The 17613-nt window shown below is 35.2% G+C and overlaps 1 long non-coding RNA gene across 1 annotated transcript; it reads right to left on the reverse strand.

The window, feature by feature from the left end:
* Positions 1-349: 349 nt before the first annotated feature.
* LOC121032031 (uncharacterized) lies at positions 350-15151 on the reverse strand. The gene is made up of 4 exons (XR_005791048.1): positions 15060-15151; positions 1247-1369; positions 750-858; positions 350-454 (listed from the first exon to the last, which is right to left on the reverse strand). It is a non-coding gene; the product is annotated as an uncharacterized LOC121032031 (long non-coding RNA).
* Between the last annotated feature and the right edge of the window lie 2462 nt (positions 15152-17613).

Below are 17613 nucleotides of genomic sequence, written 5' to 3' on the forward strand. Positions count from 1 at the left end.
CTGATCAGCCATTATGATTAGTGTTGGGATTAGAAGTTAATAAGTGAAACAGTTAAGTATGGAGAAGAACAGCTGTGCCTTAAAAATAAGTGTAGTTACGCAAATATTGAATTAAATAATGTTTCAAAAAAATTCCTTGAGGATAATGAAATGTAGGAAAGACCCAAGACTTAGAGAGAAGCTTTATATATTGTTTTAGGTATGTATGAGCTATGGACATTTTATTTTAGTGGTGGGATGATGGGCATAAGAAATAAAAGAGGAAAAATAGAGTTGAACAAAGTCCTAGAAAACAAGTAAAGAAGAAGAGGCTTACCGTCATTGTTTTGAAGATCAAAGTTGTCCCTGGTTCTCCTGGATCAGAGACATACTAAAATCGATGGGTGATATAGTGGGGACCTTGGATCATACAAAACTCAGAAGACCAAAATGGATTCGTGGGTTAAGCCAGCATCTATACAAAGGGCAAAACATATATATAAAGTGCTAGGGGGAAAAAAGAGTAAAATCCATCACACACACACACACACACACACACACACAAAGATAATTTTGTTACGCTGTTTTTCTAAGATGTGATTATACCAGGGTCTGGGACCTTAAAATCTGCTGCAATTTGAAATCTTTCTATAAGTGTCAGATAAATTTAGGGAGCCAAGAAATATACCCACATAGGGAGAGCAAAGCGTAAGGATTGGGACAGATATGGATGAACCTTACTTGAGGAAGAGTGAAGGTAGCCTACTTACCACATTGATACACAAAGAAGTAAATCGAATAGTCTTGCTGTAGGGGTCTATTATATCAAAGCAGAAAATGCATTCAGCATAATTTAACACAGGACTTGAAAACATTTTTCTGTACAGAGGCATATAGTAATTATTTTAGTTCTTGCAGGCCATGTGATATATGTCCCAGCTACTCACATCTAACTGTGTTGTGCAAACCCAGTCATGGAATGGGTGTAGCTGTGTTTCAGTGAAGCTGTATTGGCAAAATGTCACTTTAGTCTGTGGACTCTGATAGAATAGATGAAAATATGCATGAGTGGTGTTCTGGGGGTAAAAATAAATGCCCTGAAGGGAGTGTTTGCTGATTTCTGTGGTATAAATTATCACCACCATGGCTAATTTCAAACTACCAATGGTTTGAAAACCAACATGTAAAATTCCCGAAAATCAAACATCAGCAATTGGGAGCCCATACAAGACAACTGAAGGGCTTTACAAAAACATGTTTTACTTACATAGAAGTGAAGGTTCTGTTGTCCCAATCTTTAGTTTTTAAGATCCTGCAATCTTACATTATTTTTCCTCCTTCCATGTTTTCTGTCCCTGCTCGTCAGATCTGCTTCCTGGAGTCACATTCCCTAAAAAACAAAATGAAACAACACAAAACAAACAAACAAACAAAAAAACAAGTATGTGCATCTTTGGCTTGGAATTCCTCAACCTCAGACTTACAAACCATTTATATTTTATATTCTTATTTATTTAAAGGCTTACTTACTTATATTTCCCTCATACGAGTAATAAGATTTTGAACAAGCACCTATATTATAGATTGTCAATGAGTTATTTAAGAAAAGAAGACAGCTAGAAATTAGTTGATGAATTTATATTGTAGACCTATAATGGAAATTACTACATATAACGAGGTATTCACATCAAAGGAAACATAGTACAAAAGAGAATACGTTTAGGAAGATACCCCAGAAAGGGTCGGCTGAAAGGGAACATAATTTTGAAACAAAGAAATGATGAGAAACAAGCTTGCGTTCATTTAGGGATGTATAAAAACTCTGGGTCCAACTACTCATTATTAGACCATTTTCATAATGAACCTGTTCCAAAAAAGTCGAAGTGGATATGCACTTGGTGCTAAATGAGTTTAGAAATAAAACAAAGCTGGAAAAGATTTCTTTTATCCTCTGTCCAATTAGAAAAACCAAGTAGGTCTTTGTTCTTGTAATAGTCTATTTGCTTAAATACATAGACAAGTGGCAGGGGAATCATTTAAATGTTTGCAGGCAGTCAACCGCATTAAAGAATCACAAGAAAACAGGCTGAACTCTGAAGTCAAACTGCCAACTTTATTCTAATTAATAACCCTAAATTGGATAGCTATTAATGGATTGTTAATATTTGAGGGATATAAATGTTGAGGTTGGAGGATGAAATTAGAGGTAAAATAAAACAAAATCATCACCATACATGACATTTTTGGTAAGCCATGTAGAGGTAAACGAAGATTGAACATCTTTTGAGATTTAAAAGATTCTATGATATGATTAGTATGTGACAACCAAAATGTTTTTCTCTCACATTACGTTACAGTCCTACCTTTACATTGGTTTATTTATCCCCCACTAGTCTGTCATAGAATCATTCTGTTATCCATCTAGTCTGAAATTTCCCTCAAGAGTTGCTTATAAATGAAATATATGAGAACGGGGTATATGCTCTACAGAAGATCATTACTTAGTCTTTTAAAAAATGTGAAATCCTGAGCACTTAAGGTAGCAAGATTCAGATCCTGTTCTTTAGAAACTTACAGTCTCTGTCTTCAGTCTCTGTTTCACTTTCATGTGAGGACCCTGCTTCAAACTTCCTGAGATAAGAAAAGCAGATTAAAAATTTGAACTGCAAATAGTAATAATTTCTGCCGTAGTCCATTTGGGCTGATATAAAAAATATCCTAACTGGGCGGTATATGAACAACAAACATTTGCTTCTTAACAGTTGTGGAGCCTGGGAAATCCAAGATCATGGCGCCTGCAGATTTGGTGTCTGGTAAGATACTGCTTTCTCATTGATGGTATTCTTTTCACTGTAACCTCACCTGATGGAAGGGTGAGGGAGCTTTCTCAGCTTCTTTTATCAGGGCACTAATCCCATTCATAAGAGTTCTACTTTCACAACCTTCTAACAAGTCCCCACCTTCTAACAATATCGCTTCAGAGTATGATTCAACATATGAATTTTTTTGAGGGGTGGGGACACAAACATTCAGTCTATAGCAATTTCTAAATGCAGATACTGTATCAGGTCCCCCTTCCTTCTCCCTCCATTGGATACCCTGGCTTATCAGAGTGCCTGGCCGAAAGTGAAAAATTAATAAATATATTTTTAATGAATTTTGAGTAAATAGTTGGGGATTTAATTAACAAGCAATTACACTATACTGAGATAGGAGCTTTAATATATGCCAGGTGTAAAGGAGCCTGGTTAAGATCACGAGAGTATGGGGGCGCCTGGGTGGCGCAGTCGGTTAAGCGTCCGACTTCAGCCAGGTCACGATCTCGTGGTCCGTGGGTTCGAGCCCCGCGTCAGGCTCTGGGCTGATGGCTCAGAGCCTGGAGCCTGTTTCCGATTCTGTGTCTCCCTCTCTCTCTGCCCCTCCCCCGTTCATGCTCTGTCTCTCTCTGTCCCAAAATAAATAAAAGTTGGAAAAAAAAATTAAAAAAAAAAAAGATCACGAGAGTATGAATATGAAACTTAAGATTTCTCCTTATTTTTATGACCCCCTTTCCTGTGCTCTTTCTATTTTTTCCCAACAGAGAAGAAATGCTCAGAGTGATTTGACACAGAATTGGCAAATTGGGATAAAGAAAGTATAAGAGTAGAAAAAAGAGAAAGAACTGAAACAATGAAGTTTCTTTAAAAAATGCAGTATCTAGGGGCACCTGGGTGGCTCATTCGGTTAAGCGGCTGACTTTTTGCTTCAGCCCAGGTCATGATTTCACAATTTGTAGGTTTGAGCCCCAAGTAGGGCTCCATGTCAACAGTGTGGAGCCTGCTTGGGATACTCTCTCTGTCTCTCTTGGCCCCTCTCTTGCTTAAGTGTTCATACTCTTTCTCTCTCAAAATAAATAAATAAAAGTGAAAAAAATGTGGTATCTAATAGCTGAGGAGAAAATCTTTCCTGTCTGTCACAAACTATTTTGGAGTCATTTATTTACCTTATGGGTACAAGCTGTACCCTCATCTTTCTTCCACAGAAAAGAATCCTGGGCAGCTATATTTGTTCTACATGTCCTAGGTCTTTGTCCACAATCAACTGGGCCAAATGGACTCTCTTTCCTGGGAATTTAGAATTAGCATTTAGGAAGAGCTAGTACATCTCTACAACAAACTAAAAATAGGCTATGTATTAACTGCAAACCATGAAGAGCCTTTGACAACTATGTGGACTGACAAGCAGAGAGAGGAGGTCGATAGGAAAAGAATGAAGCAGATGTCCACAGAGAAGCAGAGACGAGTGATAAACAGAGCGCGGACGGCCTAAGTTCTTGGAGGTATTCTGGGTTCTGAGTTTCACGCCTTCCTGAAGCCAAGCTAAAGCCAAATTTTGGTTTTTATTACAAACTTTTATTGCAAAAATGTTGTAGCTTTTGTTTTGTTTTACAAATCATCTCTTTCATGACTTTGCCCAAACATCCCCTTTCCATTCAAACCCAACTTCGTGACTTGGCATTTTAAATAATGCCAATTTTACTCCCTTTCCTGTTTTGAGCTGAGTTGAAAGCTCCTAAAATTTACCTGTTGAAATCATAACCCCTAGTACCTCAGAGTGTGACTGTATTTGGATATAGAATCTTTAAACAAGTTAACTAAGCTAACATGAAGTCATTAGTGTGAGCCCTAATCCAGTATGACTGGTATCCTTTTAAGAGGAGGAAATTTGGACAGATACACACGTAGAGGGAAGACATCGTCAAGATACAGGAAGTAGAGGGCCGACCAGAGAGGCCTGCAAGAGAAACTTTCCTCGTGGCTCTCAGAAGAAACCAATCCTTCATCTCAGACTTCAGCCTCCAGAACTGTGAGGAATAATTTCTGCTGTGTAGGCCACCCAGTCTGTGGTGCTTTGTTAAGGCAGTTCTACCAAACCAATTCATCACCTCAAAAACTGATCTCCTTGACCTTGTACTATCGCATTATTAAATATATTTCTTATGTATTGTCCTTTTCCCATCACTAGAATGTAAATTCCATGAAGGCAGGGAGTTTTCCTTTATTCACTGATGTTTTTCTCAGGTCTTTGAACAATGTCGAACACATACATACATGCATGCATGTATACATATGGATTTTTGTTAGCACATAATCGTCTAGGATAGACACTAAGAACAATGTGAAGAGTGAAGGTCACTATATAACTCTGGATAAATAAACTCAATTTATAATAATCTTAATTATCTTATATGTGAACATAAAATGTTTAGATTCCCTTAAAGTATAGAAAATCCCATTCTATGAAGGGATGGAATATTCAGCTTTTACCTTTTTGTTACTAGAAACATGTTTAGTCTTTGTACTTGGAAGTCTTTGCTGAAGTTCCTTGGAGCCAAGAATTTTGTTTCTTCTACTTTTCTGTGCGGACCTTAGGGAACATTTGTGTTTCTCCTTGTTTTTAGAAATTTCCCTGTGAGTTGTCTATATTGTGACTTGGGAGTGAAATAAATGCGCATATATTTAGATTCTCAACTTTATTTTCAGGATTAATAGTAGGTTGAAAATTCTTGTTAGTTTTGGTAGAAATTTAATTTTTCATGAAAAAATGTAAAGTTGTTTGTGGAAATGAATGACTTCTAAAGAAAATTCAGTTTCATAAAATTACATTATTTCCTAGTCAGCCTCATTAGAGCACTTTTCTCCCTTTTATTCTGTGAATTAACTAGTTAACAGCTAACCGTCCAAGCTTACCTAACCTTTATTTTGGAAACAGTTACAATTTGCATTGCAAGATTAGTTCAAATTTTATTATTCAGCTTATCCTTGACCTCAGTGGTTAAAACTATTAACTAAAGTAATGCTAATTGTGGTGGCGTTTTTTGATTTAGACACTTGTCCACTAGGAATTGGACTGAGACCAATTCATTTCATTCTGGCTACTGAAAAGACATCAAGCTGTAATGATTTTTGGTCACTGTTCAAGAGTTTACGTTAATATAAAGGACACACAGGGTAAAACTCAATCATAAATACCACCCTATACATTTAAGTGGGTGTTTTTGTACTAAACTGGGTGAAATCATGAGGAAACTATAAACATATTTTAATATTTTGCAACTGAATATGAAACATCATTATATATTTTATCCTGATATATTATCATTTTCATCAGATGAAAACGACAGTGTGTGTGAAACCTGTATTAAAAACTAAAAAAGATATTATTTGCTTGATCCAATAAATATTTGATTGCCTAATATTCCTAAGGTACTATAGAAAGAATACATAGAGTCCCAAATGAGCAAGGCATGATGGTGGCCCTCAGGAGATTTATGATTTAGTAAAAGTAATGAGATTTGTAAATAGATAATAAATGCGTATTTAAGATAATTGATAACATTTACTGAATCCTCATCCTGTGTCAGGCACTCATTTAAGAGCTTTATATACATTATACCAATCAAGCCTTTTACCTGTACTTCAAGATGAGTATTCTTTTATTGATAAGTAAACTAAGTCTCAGAGAGTTAAAGCAACTTTTCAAGGTCAGGAAGTTAATAAGTAAGCATGTTGGAATTTGAACTTGTGATGTTGGCTTCTGAATCACACTGTTAACCTATTTTGTCTTTAAGATGAAATTTTTAAAAGTAATATAAAAACAAAACAAAACAAAACAAAACAAACAAAAACCCTACAAACTTGTTTAATGACTCACATATGACAGAAATCACATCTATGTTGGGAGAACTCAAGCGTCTTAGGAGGGATGCGTTTGTAATGGACCTCAATTCATTGAGATATGTGGAACTTTGGAATGAGGTATCATCTTCAAGTAGACAGACTGGCTAGTTTGTCACCAAATCTTTTTCCTGTGCATAGAACTAGACTACCTTTTTCATCCTCCCTTGTAGGTAGGTATAACCATGTGAATGAATTCTAGCCAAAGGAATATATACACAATGTGGAAATGTATGAAGTCTACAGAGTTCTAGGTCAGGCCTACAAAACCTCCCATGTATGATTTTTGCCCTGTTCTTTTCCTTGATACATAGTCTGTGGATCTCAGAAGCCAAATAATGAAGATCAGAGATGACATTCACAATTTGGAAGAGGCCTAGATCCCCAAATCACAGCTTGAAGGAGAGCCAGCCACTGATTAGAAAAACCCATTTTAGGTATTTTTCAATGAGCAATAAATGCTTTCGTTGTAAGCTACAGAAATTTTGACACTTGTGGGCTACAGCAAGTAAGAAGTAAGCCTATCTTCACCAATATAGGGAGTATAAGACACAGAGTGTCATAAGGATGATAGATTAAATTTGCTTCTCACCAGTGGATAAGAAGTGTAATGTTAGCTTCTAAAGCCAATATGAAAGGTTAAAATTGCCCGTGGCAGAACTATTTTTGGAATTCCCTATACAAGTTGATATATATATATATATATATATATATAATAGTGCAATATAAAATATAATATACAAAGTCAACCTTATACAACCTTATAGAAGATTATGTCAGTTCTTTTCACTCTTGCATTGTTAATGTTTTTCTAGTGTTAATTAATTATTCAACTTCTTCCTTTAGGATATTGATGATACCATTACCACTTATTTGTCTGGCCACCTGAACCATACATTTCATTTCTTTTTAATGGAAAAGAGACATAATCTTTCTAAAATGTTTGGCACTTTATGTATTGGCTGTTTCAGCCTCAGTTTCTGCCATTGCTTTCAGACACACTTCTAATATGATTTCATGGAATTGAGGGGCAGTTTAATACCCTAGAAATAACACAGGCTTTATAGGCAAGGACTTACGTTTGAATTCCAGCTCTAACATTGTTCAAGTTGTGTTGTGGATCTTGGATAAAAAACTTAAATTTTTGGAACTTGTTTCCCAATTAATGAATTGGAGATAAAAATACATACATGGTAAGATTGTTCTGAATACATATGTATTCATATTATTTATTGGGTACTTATCATGTTACATTTTCTAAAATAATTACCCTATCATAAGTTCATAATATTTTCCAGGTTTCTGTGTTTTATTAAACTTTTTTACTTTTGGTCTGTATGTGTCACACATTCTATTCTGAGTTTATCGAGTTCCCAGCTCAGGAATAGGCAATGTTTTGGTTTATTTTCTTCTCTTTCTCTCTCTTTTTTTATCTTCTCAAATCTCCCAGTTACCATTATACTTTCTTTCAGCACATTGTTAACTCTGTTTACTTCATTTCCGTTAAGATTGATTACTTATATTAAAAAAATCTTTTTAAGTTAATGCATAAATTACTAAAATTTTGCACTTGTGGCATCCTTAATAACCAGTTCGTGAAAGTGCTATTATCTTTGCTTAAGAGTAAATGACTTGCCTGGTGTTCCACATTATTTGGTGACAGAGCTAGAACTAAAACACCAATTAACAATTATTGAGCACTTGCAAGTTGTGTAACACTTTTCAGATACTAATTTCATCCTCATAAAAACTCCATGAATTAAGCACTCTATTATAATCAAATCACACATCAAATCACAAATCACAAATCAAATGAAGAAAGGGAGGTGCAAAGAGTTCCGAGTTGTTTACCATGGTCTGGTATTTGAACTCAAATATCTGTGTCTAAATCAAGCTACTATTTTTTTTTAGTTTTTTTACTTATTTATTTTGAGAGAGAGAGAGAGAGAGAGAAAGAGAGAGCGCACACAGGAGGGACAGAGTGAGGGAGAGAGAGAATCGCAAGCAGGCTCTGCACTGACAGTGCAGAGCCCAATGTGGGGCTCGACCTTAAGAACTGTGAGATCATGACCTGAGCCAAATACAAAAGTTAAACGCTTGGTGACTGAACCACCTAGGTGCCCCTAAATCATGTTACTATGTCGATTTACATTAGAGTGTATACAGTGTTTTTGGTACTGTGACTAATACATTTTATGGGTGAAAGACATTGTTCTTCAACTAGTCAGCAATCTGAGGTCAACATAACTAAATCATCTTGCTATTGTACAATTCGGAGGAAAATTTAGCTAAGAAGGTATAGTAGGTACATGGGTTGACATTGGAGATCTTAAATGCCGTATTTTGCATCTTTGTGCTTAAAGACTGAACATTATTGTTTAAAATTTTAAAAACTCAGATTAAAAAAAATAAACAAAGGTATAAGATTAAAAAAAATACCACTTCAATTTTAAGATTGAAACTAAAAGTTTAAAAAAAAAAAGTAAAATAAAATCCCAATTGTACATGTACTGGAAAATGTTGTTTTTTACTAGGTCATGGGATAAATTTCAGCTTTTGGGAAAAAATATGAAAGTAAAAGCAAAAATAGATTGTTTAAATCAAATTAAAAATCTAATGTGATCATTTTTGCCTTACAGTGAATATTTATATTATGAAGATCTGTAACTGTATACTATGTATCAGTTTGATGAGATTATTTTAGACAGCTGTATGCAATATGCGTTGGTAGGCAGGAAATTTTTTTCTGTAATGCTACAGCCACCCTTTCTTGCTTTGGCTGAAGTCTGAAACGTATCAGAAAATACACTGTTACTGCTTCACATTTATTCTTTGTAAGTGATATCCACGTAAAACGAGCTCATTTAAAAAGTTAAAGTTTATCATTTTCCAGCCCACACTGTGGTCTCCACCTAGGGATTGAAAACGAGGCCGTGTTTCTTCTCCCCCTCATATATCTCTGAGAAACATGAATTTTGCAGCTGGAATTCAGCTGACAAATTTGGTTGTGACCTGGTAGTCATAGTTCTGTAAAAAGACAGCAATAGGTATGGTCACAGAACTAATTATGTTGATTATGGACGTGCTATTTTTTAAAAAGTGGCCTTTGTCATTTCTTTGTGTACGACTTATAACCCATTTATTTAATCCTATTTATGTAGACATATATGTAAAATTATATATTTTATTAATGTACCCAAATTAAATTCACTTTTATGCTTATACATTTTTAATCCTATTGTCTTGCACTAACATTTGTTACTTAAAACATTAATTTTCAATAACTTGCCATCTAACTAGGAGGTTGATTAATTGCGGGTCAATGGAGAATAGTCAATGGAGAGACTGGGTGGCCTTTGCCTTCAATCACATGTAATTGAAACACTGTTTCTTGTGTTAACAAAGCACTAGAATTAGAAGTGATTCCAAAAAATTCATATGGTTTGTGTATATTGGTTGCAATCTGATGAGAAAGTGAGATGAGAAGACTCATGTTGACACTGTTTTTGGATAACAATTATGCTTTTTACTTAGATTATAAATTGATAGGTTGGAATTGGGAGGAGTGAAAAGGATATAGAGGGGGCTACAAACCCACCTGCTCATGGGCACCACCACAAATTAGAGGATATAAAAACAATTTAAACACTTGTTTTCCTGTTCTTTAATCAGCTGATGGACAGAGATACAAACAACAATCCTAAGAATGTGAATTCGTAATAAAAGTGTGAGCTGAACGCCTGAAGCAGCACAAAGTGAACAACTGATTCTGACTGGTGGATCGTGACACGTGTCATCAAAAAAGTTATATTTGAACTGAGTCTTGAAGGGTAAGGCTTCAAAAGTTAGAAATGAGGAGGATAGATCTTCCACACACAGGCAATAGAATGACCAGAGACATAGAGGCAGGGCAGCATATGATCGTACAACAATAAGTGACCTTTTATAACTAAAGATGGATCCACAGTTGGGTGGGGAAGGAGGAGGGGGTGGGACACAAAGCAAAAATGAGGCATAGATTTCATTTTAAAAAACCTAAGTGCCACTCTGTTAAGGATATTGCTGCTTCTTTTAATAAAAAGCACTTTTTTACTGGTGTGTGTGTGTGTGTGTGTGTCCAGAGATTATCTTGTAAGAGCTGCCCATGACCAGATCTAAAGGCAGACCTTTGTGTTTTGGAATGTGCAACTTCTAAGTAACTCAGACTGATGAGTTAACCATTTGCTGCCCACAGATAATGCCAAAGGTAGTAGAGACTCACCAGCATCTAAAATGCTGAAGTCTATTAGGAAACCAGTACAAGCTGGGTGGGTGGGTGTACAAGCTGAGGGAGGGTGAAGTTGGAAGAAGACTATTGAAGTTACCATAAGGAATCAGGAATTCGAAAGCAGGAGTATGTAGTGCAATTAGGCAGGCTAGGTGGGTTTGGAGAAGGATGTGGGTTCTGAATCATTGCTTAGCTGTCATCTGTGATTTGCTTTTATGAGCTTACAGCGACTAAATGCAAAGACAGATTAATAGGATCCAAACCCAAAAATAAGTCAAGGATAAAACTGAAATAACCAGAGAAGAAAAACGAGACATTTAAAATTTTACTCTCTCCCTTTTTCCCCTGAAGAAGGTGGCTCTTGCTTAGTTTCTCTTCTGGTATTCTAAATCCTCAAAAGGAGAATGGGACGTCCAGAGTGGGGTTAAACACTATTTTTTTTTCTTTAAGGGAAGGGCAAAGGCTGACCTTAAGGTGGCAGGATCTATGGGTGCTGTATATATAATGCATTGAGTCTTATCTTTAGCTGACTCTTTTCCAGCATTTGACAAATGAGGTAGAATTTGAAGCAAAGGAAGTTATATTTTTTTAAGAACAAATTTTGTTGGTGGGTGGATAGAGAAATATTAGTTATATGAGGTAAGTAAAAAGGAACTGTTGTGTCCACAGAGCCAAAGAAAATACAAAATGAGTGGCACATAGTAAATCTTCACCACTCCACGTTTTTGCATAGCATTGGTCCCTCTTTTCTCTCCACCAGATCACATCAAGTCCTCTTTCGTTATACTCTCATTCCACACCAAGTTCCCTTTCTGACCCATAAACTCCTAGCCAGAGCCCTTACTCCTGTCCTCTCCTTATTTGCTTACTCAGATGACTAATCCTTAGCTACTCCCCAGATGCAATGCTGACTCTTCTATATCATATTTTCAGGAGCACAAAATTCATCAACTGATGAACAACAAATTTTTTCTTGTGAATGACTGCTCCAAGTGGTTGGTTAGATACAGTCCTCAGAAAGATAGGAAGTAGGAAATCTAACTGGGTATGTTTGCTTTGAAGTGACTCTCTGTTCTAAGCCGTGTGACTAATAAAGTACCTAACACATAGTTGAGGCTCAATAAATGTTTGTTGTTCGTCGAGGCCAATGACTTCTTAAGTAGTTTATGGAATAGAATATACAATAGAGGAAAATACAGGAATTGTCTAACTGTCCTCAGTGGAGAAATGAACCAGCTGCAGCATGAGTGTGAAGTGCTCAAGAACAAAATAAAAATAATATTTTGAGATTTATTTGGAAAATAGCTGTTTCCTAAGGCCTTGCAGATTGCGGACCAGATTTTATCTTTGTGTAATTTTCTGTGACAGCTCTCTAATCTGCAGTGAACAAAAAACAGTATTTCGACAAGCCTTTGTTATTTTATTATTTATTGACTTTTCATTGTTAAGACTTTGCAACCTTCTAAGATAGTGAAGTTTAGTATGTGAATCAGGATATTCTCGCCATCTTATAAATATAATGACTGATGGATTTTGAAATTCTATATTATATTAAGGAATGGGAAGATAATAGGAAGTATAGATTCAAATAAATCTGTATTCCTTTTTTTTAATCCTTGAATTATTTTAAACATACATCTGTAATGGATAGAGATCCTTATGTAGATAATTAAACACTTTGGAAATGTTCTCCTTTACTTTTTTATGGAGTTCGAAGAGGTCATTGAAACCATCCAACAACCAATAAAATACCGTGAATTCAAGTGAGAATGTGGAAGCTTCTTCAGCTCCAGCTAGTTGCAATGATTTTATTTAATGTTGTCTGCTCCAATAATTTGCTATTTGAAAGGTCTAGCTAACAAAACAATATCTTAATTGATACAAAGTTATGTGATTTTCATCATAAGCCAATATTTAGGGAGTTGTTCTTTTTTTCCCCCCCCATTTATTTATTTTTGAGAGACAGCACATGAGCAGGGGACAGGAAGAGAGAAAGGGAGTCACAGAATCAGAAGCATGATGTAGGGCTCGAACCCATGAACCGTGAGATCATGACATAAGCAGAAGTCAGACGCTTAACCAACTGAGCCACCCAGGCACCCCTGGAGTTGTTCCTTATTATAAATTATTATACTCATGACTTCAACCGATTTGTAAAGATGAATCAAAATCATTTGAAAGACCCCTCCCATTCTTGTTTTAAAATAAGCTCTAGGCCCAATGTGGGGCCTGAACTCATGACCTGGAAATCAAGAGTCTCATGCTCCACTGACTGAGCCAGTCAGGTACCCCTAAAAGAATTTTTTAACTTTGTCCATATTTTTGTCTCCAAAAACTGGAATAGAGAAAACAAGTTCAGAAATAAGAGAGAAATTCTTAGGGAAAAGTTTATCCCACATGGATAGAGCAATATCCATTGCTATTTTAAAAAATAATTTAATACGCTGCGCAAAAAATGTCTTTTTGTTGTCTCACTATTCAAAGTGAGAAATGGATTAGCAATTAACATATGGCAACTCTCTGATGCCTTAATAAATGGAAAAGAGCTTTTGCTCAAAGCTGTTGGAGCTCTTTCACAAATTAATTGACCCTAACAGGTGGATATACTGTGCCCCGTGTTCCAAAGGGGGAAATGCGTACAGCCAGCTTAAAATAAATTCCAAAGTTGTAGGACATATCTAAAAGATAAATATTCCTGAGAGGTGAATTTGAGGACAGCTTTACATTTTCTTGTCTTAGTCTGGTAACAGAAGGCATCATTTCCATCCTTCCATTCTGACCTCATATATTATAGGACTAGTTTCATCTTCGGTTCTAAGCCTGCGAGAGGAATTCTAAGCTCCATTTCCACAAAGTTTTTTTTAAAAAAAGCTCTGTGATATTATAAAGATTTTTTTTGGGGGGGGTGGTTACTCTTGTTTGTACCTATCCAACATTCCACATTTCGTTTAAAGGTCACCTACTGTGTATTTTATGTATGTGACATTATGGAAAAGACAAAGCCCTAGTGAGGAGTACAGATCAGTATTTTCCAGGGGTCAGGGCATGCCGTGATTAAAAAAAATAGCCCAGTAAGTTTTTTGGGTGGCGATGGAACTATTCTGAAGCCTGATCATTATGGTGGTTACACGAATTTATACACATGTTACAATTTCTTGAACTGAACACCCCAAAAGATCGATTATGCTAAAGTAAATTTGTAGAATAAAAAAAATTTTTAAGATGATTTTATGTTTTGTACTGTCTTAATTTTTTTCTCTTAACTTAAATGGTAGAATGATGTATAAATGGCTTGTAGGAAGAGCGGACAAAGATACTTTCAGAATTATGAATAAATTCCTAAATTTCTGAATATCTGTTCATTTTATTGATGGTTAAAGGGATACTGTGAAATCTTTTTGTAATACAGTCCTCAAGGGCTCAGAGCAAGAGATCACCTTAGAATTGAGATCCTTTTATTATCTTTACCTTTTAAACTTCTCTGGTAAAATGAATGGTAGTCTGCTTTTTGTTAAATTTTTCTTAGGATTAAAGTGTTACAGTGAAATTTCAGTGCATTTTTCCAAACATTTTTCATAGTTTTGCCAGTCTGGTAGGTAGAATGGTCTTATATTTTTAAGTTATATTTTGATTAATAATCTCTGTTCATATTCATATATATACATATATATAGGTTTATCTTATCCAGTATGGTAAAGCTAATTGTTTATAGTTTACATCTCCATATTTTCAAATCTGAATCATTATTTCATGATAGGATAAAATATATAACAGTAAAGGGAGTTTATAAACAATAAAAAAAGTATTACAGAATAATAAGAAGGTTAGTGTCAATCCATTCAAATTGGCCATGAATTTCAAAAGTGTTCAGATTTCAAGTTCTAACTGAATTGGGTAATTGAGCACTTCTTTATATCTGCCTGAAGAATGTACCTAAAAACCCATTTCTCCCTTGAGTGGTTTTGATCAACAATTAAATATTTATACTGTAATGTATACCATGATGAAATTAGATATATGTTTTTTACTAATAAATGGCAACACCAATGGTGTCCAGGTTTTTAAGCCCTTATTAGCCTTTGGATTTTTCTACTTACGTTTAAAGGTAATAATTTCCTTCATCATTTAACATTTATCAACTTCCATCCTCATATATTCAATTTATTATACACATCTAATGAAAGAAAAAAAAATAGTTCAGATATATACATATTTTTTGAATATATAAAGGCTGCCTTAAGAATTTAAAACAAAGGGAAATAAATGCAACTTTTGAAATTTACTGAGCATTCAGTTTAAAATACAAATTTCAGGACTTATATTGGGTTGGGATAAATTTAGGGTTGCCAGCCAATATTCTCCCTTTCTCTTTCTCACTCTCATTGATTTGTTTGCTTGTTCACTAAAAATGTAGTTCACAATTTTTAGGAACCCAGAGTACCCTAGGATTATGGTTTTTACTAATTAATAAAATTGCTAGTAGAGATTCTCCGTGTTGATGTTTGCCCAGGGTCATCCCTAGAGAAAAGGGAGTAAGTGAAAGGGAAGGATTGAATTAGAGAAACTTGTGAGAGTAAAATGATTAAAGAACCCATCCTACTTCCCCTTTAAACCTCTCTGATTCACTCACTGTTTATAATAAAATTATTTTAGATTTAAATATGTGTTTATGTGAAGTGAGTTTTTAATTATAAAGGTTTTTCAGCATGGTATATATTGTGAACATTTTTTTTTTAAGGACCTTCTAGCTGTATGGACTGTCAAGTTGTACTTCTAATGAATTGTGTGGATTGAAATTTCATTTCTACAATTTTAGATTGTTGAGTGAGTCAGCAGGGCCAGTTGTCCAAGCAACAACAACAACCAAAAAAGTGTAACTGTGTGTAGTAGGCAGAATTCTAAAATGACCCTGAGGATTCCATCCCCTCCCCTTGATTGTGGGAAGGACCTGTGAATATGATGGACTATCATTCCTGTGATTATGTGACCATATACTGCAAAAAGAATTCTGTATATATAAATAAACTCCTTAATAAGTTGACTTTGAATTAATGAAAAGGGAGATTTTCCTGAGTGATTCTGATATAATCAGTCAAACCCTTAAGACAAAGAATCAAACAGTAGATCCTGCTGTCTTTGAAGAAACAAACTACCATGTTGTGAACTGCCTTAAGGGGCTGGTGGGAGATTGGTAAGGTCCTCAGGAGAGCTTCTAGGAGTCGAGAGTGTTCCTGACCACCAATAAGCTAGAAAATGGAGACTTCCATCCCTACAGCCTCAAGAGACTGGATTCTGCCAATGGCCAGGATTGCAGTTCCTGGCTGCCATCTTGATTCCACCCTGGTGACCCTCTTAGCACAAGAGCCAACTTAATCTGTACTTAGATTCCTGACCCAAGGAAAATGTGAGACAATAAATTTGTATGGCTCAAAATAGCTAAATTTGTAATAATTTGTTACATAACAAAAGAACACTAACATTACAAATGAGTAGCTTTTAAAAAGGTAAACCCAATGAATATAAACTTCCATGAAATAATGCTTATGAAAATTAGTATTTATTAGGATTAATAAGATACTTTTTAAGAAATGTTACAATTCCTGTACAGTTTGATCAGGCAGGAGGTGTTCGAATTTCCAGAAAAATTGGTGAAATTTCCAGGAGGCCAGATCATTAGGCAGCGTTTTCAGTGGCAAAGAGATAATTGTTTATGGCTTTAGAAATTCCTTCATTAAAAAGTACAAAATGAAGTTACTACCTTAGCACATATATTTTGGTTATCTATCTCTAATAAAGTTAAACTATCAATTCTCAAATAAAATATGATTCAGATTTTAAATGCCAAATCATTACCCTCACTATGTTCATCAATTAACTGCACTACTTTATGGGAAGTGGTTGGCTAAGTTTTAAGGTTTATTTACATGAGGTATTACTGTGTATATTTGTGATATGTATGGGCACAAATAGCTGGGAATAAGCCCTGATATTCTGGTCATGGGACCTTTAAAAGTAAATTGCTTGATATAGATAAAACAAAACAACAAATATGAATCACAATGTGAGATTCAAAATCCATTAGCTACAAGATTTTTAATTTTGTTTTGTTTTATTAGAAGATACATATTTTATGACATTTTGCAGGATGTCTTCAAATTATTGCTTGAAGTAGTCATCCTTGAATACTTCCTCTAAATGCTTCATTAATGATAGATCTACCACCTGTCTCCTCATACTTAAATAACAAGGAAGGTGATATTAAGAATGGTATGACCTTGCTCAATGATCTTATACTTTTATTAAAGTCACAAAAATATATTTAAACATACATATGTGGGTAAGTTAGAATATTCTCTACAGTAGATTGTGTTATTATTCCTAATCATACTCTCCCTTCTCTAATAATTACATATCTCCTCTCCCATCCACTTGCCGTGTAGTTTACCATGCCTCTGAGTGGATAAAGTAGGTTTTCAGATTACTTAAGTCTTGGCCATCTGGCTCGTGGGAACCAATGGCATTGGAGCAAAAGATCTTTCACTTTAAAGCTAGAGGCTTTAGGACATTGCCAGTTGCCGAGAACTCTTTTTGTTGTGCCATGAGAAGAACACATCCCAGTAGGAGCTGCTCCTTCAGCATAATCTGAAAATG

Source organism: Herpailurus yagouaroundi, unplaced genomic scaffold (genome assembly GCF_014898765.1).
Source record: "Herpailurus yagouaroundi ecotype Mexico unplaced genomic scaffold, PumYag 28, whole genome shotgun sequence".
In the NCBI taxonomy this organism is placed as follows: domain Eukaryota; kingdom Metazoa; phylum Chordata; class Mammalia; order Carnivora; family Felidae; genus Herpailurus; species Herpailurus yagouaroundi.